Raw genomic sequence first — 13,509 nt, 5'->3', positions numbered from 1 at the left:
TATACATAGATATACATGTATATACCTATTTTTCATGATTAATTATTCTTGTTTTATGGTTGTGATTTACTTCTTTATCTCTCTGACTATATGAAACATACTTCTTTAAAGTTCCTTCTAATTGTTCCATTAATACCATGCCCTATGTGCTAGTTCCTTTATATGTTGGGATTTTAATCACTCTCTCACAGTGTTGGCCCTCCTGAAAGATTAACTGATTCCTCATTACACACTCACCTTCTGTGACAAATATGTTCTTTAAACCTCAGATGGCATATACTTGTTTGGGGAAGGACTTTGCCTATGGTTGCACCCTTAGCTTATTGCTAGCTCTTCACATCTGCTTCCTTCTTTTAGGTATATATTTATCTCTTAATTTCTCAGCAGTTTACCTTATTGTTTTCAAGTATAGTTGTATATTTATTAGTTCAATTTTAAAGATGCAATTTATGACTTGTTGGAGAATAGACTGAATTTACCAAATACTCAACATGCTATCCAAAACCAAAAGTTTCAACAGGTGTTGAAGTTTGATAAATGATGACTTTTTGTTAGGAATTGTTAGAATTTAATTTTGGGGAGTGTCAAATACTATTTTTAAGCAGAATGCCATTTATCCACTCCTGTTTTCCATGAGAATGGATTTTCCTTAAACTCTCTTGGCCTCCCTTCAGTTCTTCACTCACTCTGCATCTGGGGAAACATAGTAACTTATTGACTGGTAAATTTTGCATTTGCATTTCCCTTCTGCTTGGGAGTAAACCCATATCCAGAAAGAATGACTTCTTTTCTGTTCCTTCAGATTCTAAGTCTTATTTATTTGTGGGGTGAGACTTGCCCAAGAGTTGCTTGGAAAGGTACTATCTACAGAACCCTTTCAGAAACTGCAAAAATATCAATAGGTGATAGCATTTCTCTTTTGAATACTGTTGAGAGCAGAAATATAGGAACTACTTTGGAGTTTTAGATCTAAATATATTAAGGATGTCACCATTTGAGATTTGGTGGCATTTTCAGGAATTACAATTAGCTTTAATATTGCCCTAATGCATAACTCAGTGCCTAACTTACTATAATATCATAAATGCTTTTTGCATGGATGGATGTATGGATGGATGAGTAAAAACAGTGGCATAAAAGCACTAAACATCTAAGTTTTAAACTTGACTCATTTTTGCCCGAAGAATATCATACAAACTGAGATTTGGGTTTTTTTAATCTCAAAAATTAGGATAAAAAATTATCCTACTGCATTCCTACTCCAGAATTGTTTGTATCTAACGAGCGAAATAAACTCTGGAAACTTTAAACTATATACAAATGGATGTAACGATGTTAGAAGATACATTCGAGTTGTATTTTGATATTGAAAAAAAATCATAACTAAAGGAAAATGTTAGACAAACTGGTTATTCATTATTACTTTTATTTTACTGACTAGAGCTTCAGAAGAAACAATAGAATTCAGAAAAACTGTTTGTGTGTTTAGACACCATCTTATTGTCCTTATTTATTGTTAATTCTCCTCATGGGAACTGTTCTCCACGCTGCTGCTGAACTAAATGCCAGATAAGCCGTCTCTCTCTTCCAAACAGTTTTATTTAAGTAGAAGAACAATGTGGAGAGTTGCCTTTTAAGAATAACAGTAAAAAGAAGCTTTTTAAAGTAATATTAATACAGAATTCATAGTGTCAATGTGACATGAATGTGCAAAGCACCACCCTGGATACTTATCATACACGTCTTATTTAGTTTCAGCAACAAAGCCTATATATTATTTCTCAGTGTGGCCCAGAGGAATTGAGGTTCAGAGGAGGTAAGGAACTTTCCCAAGGGCACGCAGAGACGCCACTTTATGAGATAGGCCTGTGTCTGACAATCACATTTTAATTTAGACAAATACTTTTAAGGTAGCTGCAGAGGAGAGTGGAAGAAATGACCTCCCCTCTCCTTCCTGGGCTCCTCACTCCCAAGGCAAGTCACACTGTGCAAAACCATTTTAGATCTCTAATAACCAAATGTTCCTTGTTTCCACTCTTAGGTCTTGCTGGCGCAGGTGGTCATCGGAAAGGAAATAGGAGCGTCTTCCACGGGGTGCAGTTTCCCAGAAGCAGTCAGTGCTATTATGATCTTTCTACCATGAAACTAGATTTTTTTGTGAGTGTGTCTGAACTCTAAATAAGGCCCTCCCTGGGCTGACTTGGAGAGCTTCCAGGATGTTTTCTTTTTTAAAACACACACAAATGTCTGGACAGATCCCCTCAAAACCTCCAGAAGAGCATACTCCCCTGGAGTTCGGAAGTCAGTCAGATCTCCAAGCTTCTTTTCAGATGGTGCAAATAATGAATCTCTGTCTAATTTCAATTAGTCCCCATGGCATACATCATGTGAATGATTGGACAGGAGAAAATACTGACTGTGTTCTGATGCCAGGAAATGCCTGCTGCTCGAATAAATGTTTCTTTCTTACACTCTCTGCGCTAAAAATGTAGAAGGAAGCTATAATGTTAGTTAACTCCTTTGAAGGTGTTTAAATTATTCAATTATTTCATGAGAAATAAAAAAAAAATTCCAAAATCAAAATGGTCAACTTTTTTGAGAGTCATTGGTGATAAGGAAAATCTGGGGAATCATGATCCAGAAAAATATATTTAGGCTTAAGGGAAAGAAAATGTTGGATCCTCTCTCCAGAATACCTTCCCATCCCCCTCTACTGTCCTCCTGCCCCCCAAGAAAGAAAGCGAGGTAACTGCAGTGTGCAGACCTCCTCATTTCCTCTGTAGGAGCAAGCACTGCAGCAAACTGGAAACCTCATATTCACAAGGCAAACAAAGCATCATTTTTTAATGACTCTTCTGAATACATTTTTGCAGCAGCTTCCCTAGACCTGCTTGTCATAATGGTTTCTTCAAACGTTTTTTAAAGCCTGTGATGTTCAAGGCCCTAGCCTTCCCCCTCTCTTGCTTGTTTTTTATGTGTCACAGTTGTCAACTAAAATAGAGCACCTAGCCTTTGTTTCAAGATGGTACCTGATCAATATCATCAATCCGTCTCACTCCCTCTCCCTTTCTCTCTCTCTCCCTCTCTCTCATGCACTCTCTCTCTCTCTCTACAGCTGTATCCATTTCCTCCTGGCAAAAAGGGACTTTATGAATAAATGATACTGAAATGCTGAGGGTTCAGATACTAAATAATGAATTTCACCACCAAAAACACAACAACTTCTCCAATCATAAAATACCGCTCCTTCCATATTGATTGTGCTTTGGCAACTAGATGCAGTGCTAGGCTTCACTCTGCAAGGTGTTTAAAAAGAAAAACAGGTTTACCCAGGATTTATCATGTATGGAAAAATGTAATCTCTAAGTAGGCTGTCTGCTAATGTCTGGCATAATGTTTCTTCATAATGGTTAACCCTTTTTCAGGGAGTGGAATAATGCAAACAGTGCCTCTCTAGATGGGAACTTTGCTTCATGGGACATTACAGTAAGTGTGTCATCTGTTCTGTGCTGTTGTGCGGGTACTAGCTTATAATGATAATGCAAATCTCCTTTTATTATTTTTTTAAAGACCTGCTGTGTGCAGGAATAGAGCATCCTGCAGCAGGACAGGGACTAGGTCAGAGTCCCTGCAGTGCCTGTTCATTCGCACGTTGCTGGGTGCTGGGTGCGCGGCTCACTCACTGTTGCATGTAGTGGGTCAAGGTTTGGGAGCATTTGTTGTCTGCTGAAATGTGACTTGCTTTCCTATTTCCCTCATGAATGGTCTCTGCTGGCGTATTTCTGATGTGCAAAGAATGCCAGTATCTGCTATCTGAGAGATGACTGGGGTCAGGGAGGGTAGATTCTTGGCATGTGATTGGCAAAACCTGCCTTCTCTCAAGTTGTAGGCTAACTTTTTTGACTGGAATGTTTTGTGTCTGCCTATAAATTTGCTTTACTGCCTATTAATGTCAGAGAAGCTTCATTTTTAATTAGGTAGAATCGAGTAGACTTTGTTTTATGGGGAACGCTCTGCATTCCAACTACATATTTTGATGTATATGTTGTGTAGTAGAGGTTCTCAGATGATGTCAGTCATATGAAAGAAGCAAAGTAAGTTTTGAGCATTGTCTATGATGTGTTTATTTCATGGAATTTAGTTAAGCTAGACTGCTATGATAATTTTAATGTCAAAAAGCACAAATGTTTTATCTTTTCTTTGGACATTCATCTGCTTGTGAAACGGAATCTTTGTTTCTCTTTTTTTTTAATTATCAGGGGACAATTATCAAATGTTTACTCATTTCCTTGTATACTAAATGTATGCTAAAATAAAATGTATATTTTCATTTTTTTAAACTTAATTTAAAGAAAAAATACAGGCATTAATTTAGAGCTACTGATGCAATGAAATGGAGGAATATATTTGAGCTATTAGCCGTTTCAATCTCCTGCCCACAAATAATTGATGAGTTTCTATTAAAGATTGACAAGCTAGCAGAGTGCAACGCATTTTTACTAGAAAATGCAGCATGGGCAGTGAATATGCATTATTCCTATTATTCTATTGCTCTACATTAATAGTTCTGGAATTAAGCTTTATGTTTCTATAGACCTATTGATTAGCATTTAGCTAGAGATGTACATGTGCCCACTCACGGTTCCCTCTCTCTCTATAATAATAATTTGAAGTCCCTCAGCCATTATTCACAGCCTGTTTTCATGTTAGTATTTCAAATACATGAGGTTTTCACTTGCCTTTTTAGGACTGGTAAAGACGTAATGCTATGTTGAAAAATCTTAACTTGCCTTCCTGACAATTAGGGCACCAGATAATGTCACCCAGAGACTCATCAGGACTTATGACTAGAATAGCTCCTCTTTGGGGTTCCAGCTCTGAAAGTCGATTTCAGTTGTCAGTGTCAATGAAGGGTGTAGCTCGCTTTACAGATTGTGTTCTATGTATCTTGAGCATAGAACTGCTTTAATAGAATACACAGAGGTCAGATGTGTGTCTTTTACATACTTTTGTTTTTAATTCATCAAGCAAACCATTTATTGTAAGAAAAAAATATTATAGAATTTGAACTCTGTTTCAGGGTGTGTTTGACAGTCTTTATAAGTTTAGTATCATCAGGCAGTTCACCATGACTTGCTGAACAGTTTCATTTGATAAGATTTGGCTTTTTTATTATTGTTGTGGTTTTAAGCTGCCTTCCACCTTGCTTTTTGATCCTGCCCCTCCTCCTGTGTTGGGAGCAATACCAGCATCACCATCCCTCTGGGAACCAATAAAAAAAAATATTTCCTAAGAGGACAGAAAGTGCTCGAAATATTTTAAATAACAGCTTTTCTTAACTGAACATGCAGAAAATCTGTTCTTTCAACCTCCTTATCACTGGTGCCTACTGAATCTGCCTATGAAAAGATATAGGCATTCTGCACTTACAAAATCACCAGAAAGAAATTGGATACACATTCAATTGGCACCTCATTTCATGTGGGCTGCTCTCTTACAGCCAAGCGGTGAAAGTTGGGCAACTGGTATTATTTTCCACAAAGTGTTGCTTTTTAATAAAATTCTGATAGACACCTTATTTTACCTAGGGCAGTTCTCTGCTGTGTTTGCCCTCTTAGGAAATCATATCCAACAGCATCGAGTGTGCTGGCTGACATGTCATCTGTGAGGACAGGTTCAATAACATGCATATTTCTTTGTAAACTAACTGACTACATAAATATAACAAGCACTCAACTCAAATCAAAAGTTTCTAGACCTGAAAACTTAGACATCAAATTGTGAATCTGGGTACAGTTTTTTAAGGAACTGAAAGCTGCATTTTGTGATCAATGACCTTCTTCTTTGAACCCTATTATATCTATTGATTTCTGTGGTCATTTTGGAGAACCAAAATAAATCTGACACTCATCTTAAATAAAAATTAGCAATATACCAAACCCTGAAAAAATTCCAGCAGTCCCAAAAGCATTTTTTTGGTTTTTATTTTTATTAGACAGTTACATACAGTATGTGGCAAGGAATATTAAGATCAGGTATAATTTTTTTTGGTACACATTTGATTTTCTTTGGTATTTATGAATTTTTTTTGTGGAAGAATAAATAGGTGAAAATAGTTCACCACCATATGATTTGTTTTATCCTTAGGCATTGCCTGAGGTTATTGGAACATCCCTGGTTTTCAGTATCGAAAAGTGAAATGCACAACAATGAAAATTTTATTAAAATATATGTTAACCCATTACTGTATGTTCATTTTCAATTCTTTATAAGAAATCATGATGTATTATTTTGCGTGTGTCATTCTTTAAAAAAAAGAGATGAGTCAAGTAAAGGAGCAAATTTAATGGGGTGATTTTATGGGAAACATTATACAAATGGCAGTGTGTGTGATTCCCATTATTAAAATAATTTGTCATTGTATGAAAAAAAGGTACAAATTTCAAGAAAGAGTCTTCTTTAGTTATCTGCCCTTTTTTAATGACAGTGGCTTTTGTGTGGTAAAGACAGACACGTTCTCAGGCAAAGCCCATTTCAGGCCAGAATTTCTGAAAGCCCTATTAATGTTTCATGCTAATCAAGGAGAGTGGGAAATAGAGCTGACAGGTGCTTTCTACTCTGCTTATTCCTGTCTTCCTGCATTAGACATTACTAGCTAAAAAAGGGCCAATGGGGTTCTTTTCCAATGCATATAGTAAGAAGGGCAAAAATAAAATGATTCTTGGCTTGTTTCCTGTTGTTTTCCTTCTTGGATCAGCTGACAACATTCTTGGTCATATGAGTGCATTGATTATTAATAAATTTGTTTTACTCTAAACTGTAACCTCAAAAGGGATCTGCCATTTGGACCTAGCATTCTAGTACAGCGAACCATGCTATGTGTGAGTCTATAAAAGTTCCATCTGGGTTTCCCACTTAAAAATACTGTACCTACAAGTAATTTGAGCTTTTTGTCTATATCTAGTATCTTAAATGGAAATTTCATAGGTGGATATCATAAATTCAGTCTTTTTCATGTTATCTAAAGACATAATTTAGGTTGGAATAAATATACTTTTTCCTTTGTTCACTAGAACACTTAAACGTAGCCATATTTGTCAAAGCTCAATGCCAAAATAAATACATTCCATCACATTGGGTCCAAGGAAAGATAATTTATTGATTTTGTGTGTGGGAGGGGGTGGCTTTTTTTAATGTATACAGTTTTAAGTTGATTGAATATTAATTTGTTTATAAGACCTGTGATTAAATAAAATCAAAGTACTTTACTCTTACAGCAAAATTTTCATTTATTCCCATGATTATGTGCTTAAAAATGGTATCTTAACATGACTGACTTTTCCACATCTTTTATTCATAGAAAAACTTTTTTTCTTAATGTGCATTTAGACATGCCAAAGACTATTACCTTCAACTTTAGTTACTGAGAGCCTGCCATTTTCTGACACCTGGTGTCTATCTTAGGATGGTGGAAGGTGACATATGGTGGCTTTGGGATAGAATAAAGTATTACCGTGCAAAGTTGTCAAGGAGCAAGTGTGAGGTCACAAAAATACCTTGAAAAGATAACAAACTATAGTTATTTATAATTGAGAGATATAGATGTATTAGTTTATCCTTGCTTCAAGATGGAAACTCTTTCATGGTCAGTTGCCCAAGAAAAATTACAGCTTCTCCATGATTTAGAAAGTGATATAAAAGTCTATGACAAGTACATATACAAAACCAAAGAAATTATTTTAGATTGTGAAGCCTATCAGCTTGACAAAAACAAATTTTCTTAAACTTTCTTTTCTTGTCCCTCAGTAGGAAATGTTTTCTGGCCATATCCTCATATCTCAGCTAAAACGTAATATAGAAATAAACTTGCATAATGCAAGATAATGAAAGTCAGCTTTCTATTCTCCTCAATTTCATCAGATAATAGCAGATCTTAGTTAGATTTTGCTTAGTCTTGACTTGAAGAAAGTCTTGTATAAAAAGCTTGAAATTCCAGAAGTAAAGAAATATATGTTGATGCAATAGTATTGTCATGCAAATTTAAGGCAGTTATTCTTAATTTGGGGGAGATAGATCCTTGCAAAATCTGACAAAAGTTATAGATCCTTTCTTGAAAAAGTTATTTGCACTAAAAAATGTTGCCTCCATATAAGGGGGTCCACGGATTACTCAAAACCTATCCATATGGGTTCAGGGATTCTCCATTCCCATCTACCTAATTAGTATTGAAAACATAATTTGGCCCCAAACTAACCTTGTTTATCTATAAAAGCTCCTTTTGATCAGAATAAAGAAAAATAAGAGCCTAAGCAACATGTTGCTTCACCCCTTTCTCTTTGATTCTGCCTGGTCACTTGGTCATGGCTTACTCTTGGTGGCAGTCAAGGGTGCTGTTCCTTCCCCAAGAAGAGGACTCACACAAAGCACACAATACTCCTGTGAGGAGCAATATGAAAAAGGACTGGATATTTGAAAATAGAGGTGGAATCTCTTTGTTTCTAACATAGAGATCTGCATCCTCTAGAACTCTAGTTCATTTTTGTCCTTGAATCATATAGGACTTCTACTCCCTTGAGGTCACTTTAAGGGAATTTATCCTCAACTAGCCCCTGGACAGTGGAAAGTACAGCCTCACAAATATTGCTTTGGATGATGGGCCTGCCAATATTTAAAATGATTCTTATCAGATTCATTATAGATCATTACCAAAATAAAAGAATATAAAGAGACATTTGGCTACTGATATTTTGCTACAAAACTGATATTAACTGAGACTTTGTTTCGCTACTGGGTCATGTCAACTGTCTAGAAGGCCACTGCCAATTACTCATGAGACTGTTGGTTTCATTTACCAATTGGTTTACCAATTTGACACTTGCTCATTCCAGTGCCTGTTACACAGCAGATATTCAAAAGAGGTCAGTGAATGAATGAGAACTGATTCAAGGTGCCTAAACTGACCTTCAAAAGTTATCATAGACTAATACCCATTTGCTTTGAGCTTGTATAAAATTTGCAAAACATTTAAACAGTGCTTGATTTTAATTAGCTTCTCCTTATTGCTGTCACTATATTTCTTTAACTTTCCAATATTCAATTCCTGCCTCATAGAAGGTTGGCAATGAACAAGGTGCAAATAAATAAATAAATCTTACCTCTGGCAAAACTTTGCTGGCAATGGGTGGTACCAAAATGATTTTGCAATCTTAACCCCAAACATTACTTAAATTGTAAAAGTAAATATGATTCTTTCCCAACAGTTTTCAGAAATGTACAGCAAAAGCATTTTTTGTGTTATCACATATAATCCTATAATTCTTATTAATCAATATACTGTAACCATATTACAACATTTTATAATTCTGAGATTATTGTCCTTTGACTCAAATATGTAACTGGGATTAGTCTTTATAAATTGGGATTGTGATTAATAAAAACTATTAATCAGCAATATTTAACTGATTTTCATTCTCTATTCTGGACCATCTTCAATTTTGCCTCTATCACTTTTTCTCTATGGAGGACAGAAACAATCCCACAACACAGTGGCTTCTCCCTTCGAGTCTGGCATCTAAGTTTTGACTTTTTTCCTATTTCTGGAGGCCTAGAAGTGTCACGTTACCTTAAATTTATATTAACTTAATTTTTTAAAAAGAAACAGATGTAATATAAAGTGTTCTAAATGACATGGATTTTTATTTAGGATTAAATATTTAGCAGCTAATTACAAAATGGTTTGGAGTGCAGGGATATAGTCAAGTTTCCATCAGAGAAGGTTTATCAGCATTTCCAAAATTATTGTGGTAAGAATTAGATTTCTCTGTCTTTCGTTAGCAAATGTAAAACAAGCGCATTCCCCCTGACAGTCTACATTTTAAAGCTCTATTTTTAAAAAGGTGGTGAGAAAAGAGAGTTAATTTTAGTAAGTTCACCCCTACCACAGGCTTGTCATTTTTTAGAAATGAAAAGCCATTTCCAGAGCATTACTGTCATTTCTAAACCAACTAAACACAGTCTCCTAGCAGCCACAGACTCCCCTGATAAGGACAAATAGATACATAAAGACAAGCATTAAGATTGCAATGTCACATCCCAGAAGCTATTTCCACGTATTTTCCCAAAATGGGAGAAAAACACCTCAATCTGGTTGTCAGGTACATATCAGAAGATATAATTGCATTCTGAGAGACTCTAGGCAAATCCAGAAGCAATGACAAGCACATTTGTGATAAAGAATCAGTTCCCAACAAGTGCAAGCTCCATCACTGTTCTATTTCACAGTATGGACCATCTCCAAATGAACTGCACTATGAAAGGTGAGAGATCCTTCTCTCACCACCAGAATGACTGGAAAAATACAGATTAGCTTGACCTGCGTCTCAGGCCACACAAGAAAAGGGCTCTGCAGTCCCATAACTGGCCACCGCAAGAGAAAGTCGCCCAACATAAACAAACCTACAGCATATGTTCATCTCAGGCAGAACTGGGATCAATCTGTGGCAGTTTAGGTGCTAGAACAAGGAGCGGATTTGAAGATTGGTCACTATTTGGGTTAGTTGGGTTAACGTCTCTTCTCCCACTCATAGTTTAAGAATATCTATCCATCGGGAGGAGAACAGAGGTGAACTGACACAGAAAGATCTATCCCTCATTTCATATTCAACTAGTAGTCAAATTCATATAAGCCAATGGATTAGCTTTTACTGACCAGGTAATCAAGATATTTGCTATTCATAGTTAAAAGGAGATCAGAGTAATACAATGGAAAGCACAATAACCAATACAGTAGAAGAAGTTAAACCTGGAAAGTAATCTTAAGATGTCTATTTAAGGCACTCAAATCTGGGAGACTGTTTAAGTAACTGTAATAAATCATTAATGAATGAGCAGTAAAACACTGTTTAATCATTAATTAACCATGTATTAACAGTAGAAAATATTAGAAATTCATCCTTAATGCACCTTGTGATAACTACAATACTAAGTGCTTATGGATTCGTGTAATTAATTAACTATTTAACTTATTTTCTAATTAAGTTTTAATATAGTTATAATTAAGTTATCAGAATTTTGATTCTATTAACCACTGCATATTATGGTAGTTTACATGATGATTTTCAGCCTAACCTTGCTGTCTTCATGTTTTGCTTATTGTTCAAGTGCTATTTTATACAAATGTAAGTTGACTTAAATGGTCAAAAATATTCCCAAGATGCAATATGATATGGTTTTTGTATACCCATGTGTTTTTATACATATATAAAATGCTTTTTTTCTGTCTTTTTCAAATTGTCCAAAATGATCTTTAACCTAAAATTGGCTGTGATATTTATTGAAGATAACCGTAAAATTTCCAAGTTATCAGTTTTCCTAAAATAATTATCATATAAATGTTATTCCCACTAGGATATAAAAGATACTTGAAAGGGCTCTTTGCATGTCTTAACTAAAGCTTTCAATTAATTCTGTGCTTTATCTGTCTATTAAAAGTGGCTAGCTTAACCATTTTTTATTATATAGAACAATATATAAAAACAAAGTAAAATGTTTTAATTTTTATAAATTTGACCTCAGACATTTTGCTAAAATTATCTCATTCAGAGCAATGAAATCTCATTCCATTTACCATTGTGATAAAACTTCCTTCAGAGAAGATTATTTGACTCCATTAGAAAATGACCTGGATTAAATAATGTATTATTGCATAAACTAAGGAAGGAGGAGTATATTGTGGGCTTAGTATTATTTTCTTCTTCTAGTTACTACTACAACAATGATTCTTAATAATTGTATTTGGGGAAAACAAAACATATTAAGGTGGTTATATGTCAGAAATGTGAGACAATTGACTATCTACTATGGAGCCATAGACTCGAATATACATTTTAGGAAAATACGAGCATTGTTAATCAAAAGTTTAATGAAAATAAATATTTTAGTTGACCATCTGAACAATAAAAATGTCTGCAGTCGGTACTCTTGTCTTTTGGGGCTCTAGATCAGTTATAAAAGGGGCAGAAACAAGCACAGAAGCAAATCTGAGATACTTCAGGTTAACCATTGGGTGTTTAAATGTATTGAAGGTAGAAAACTATATTTACAGAACCATCAATTCTCATCACAAAGAGATGGCCCTATGGCCTTTGTCACACCTGTCAGTCAATCGCCACCATTATCCATTCAGGTGGTAAGCTGAGGAGCCTAGACCAGAGGGTAACACACTGAGCAAATGGATTAGTCTAGCCTAACAGGGCTGCATTCCACTAATGATTGCCACGGCACTAACTCCACCTCTTTTCCCCTCAGGCAAAACATTTTGGAACTATCATAAAGAAAATGCCATTGCTGGGATGTCAAAAATTTCTTTTACCCCTCCTTGAAATTAAATTTCATATATGTACAAGCATAGATTAACTGGCTTTAATAAAAACTATTCCGAGGAAAATGTTCAATAAAAAAAGAATTGCTTATAATAATTGGAATATTTTGTTGTGGGGACAAGAAGAGCATCTGGCCACGGCAGAAATAAAGCTATTTGTTGGTAAGCTAAATGACTGCTCATGATTCCAAAAAATAATTGATGTGGTCCAGCAATGCCATGATATACTATGAGTGAGGTGTTCTCATGGAGCAAGAGCTTCCCATATAATTTATCTTTTCCAAGGATGGTACACTTTGCTACTTTCCATTTGAGGCAGATCAATAGTGGTGAAAGTATAGGGCTAATGAGGCCAAAGTCATACCTATTTCTGATAACCGAGTATACCCCCATCCCCGAATGGCCTTGTCATTGACCCTAAGCAAAGTGGGGGTGTTGAACACCAATTGCCAGAGCGACCATAGCTGAGAAACTGGCTTGGGATATCCTGGCAGTTTGGTTGGAGGCTCAGCCCCTCCATGAGCCTGAGATCCTGAATAGAGATTGAAGTCTTCCTGACATAAAAGGCTAGCATCCAAGTCATCCAAACCCAGTGCTACGATAATCTGACAAAAACAGGGACTTTCACAGAACATTGCAAGTGTTGAATGACTTCTACATATTAAAAATACCGACTCAATGGAGAGAGCAATTAAAAAAAACAAACATTTAATTTTGGATGTCAAGTCACCGGAAAATAATATAGTTAGAATTTTACTCCAGGTTTTTCATGTTGGCAGTAAACTAAGCTCCTTGAAGGCCAGATCACTGTTGCTTTCATCTTAGAATCCCCTGAGCTTAACAAAGTGTTTACTACTCTGTAGGTTAGTATTGTCCAATAGAAAATAATATGAATCACATATATAACTTTAAATTTTCTAGTAGTCACATATAAAAGATAAGCGAAATTAATTTCAATAATGTATTTTATTTAACACAATAGATAAAACATCATTTCAACATACAATCAATTTAAAATTTTATATTAATGAGAAATCTGGTGTTTATTTTTCAGTTATAGCACATCTCAATTCAGACTAGTCGCAATTCAAGCGCTCAAGAGACATATGTGGCTATGGTCACACAGCTAT

This window comes from Propithecus coquereli, unplaced genomic scaffold (genome assembly GCF_000956105.1).
Source record: "Propithecus coquereli isolate 6110/MARCELLA unplaced genomic scaffold, Pcoq_1.0 Scaffold123, whole genome shotgun sequence".
Lineage (NCBI taxonomy): Eukaryota > Metazoa > Chordata > Mammalia > Primates > Indriidae > Propithecus > Propithecus coquereli.
Note: the sequence above shows the minus strand (reverse complement) of the source record.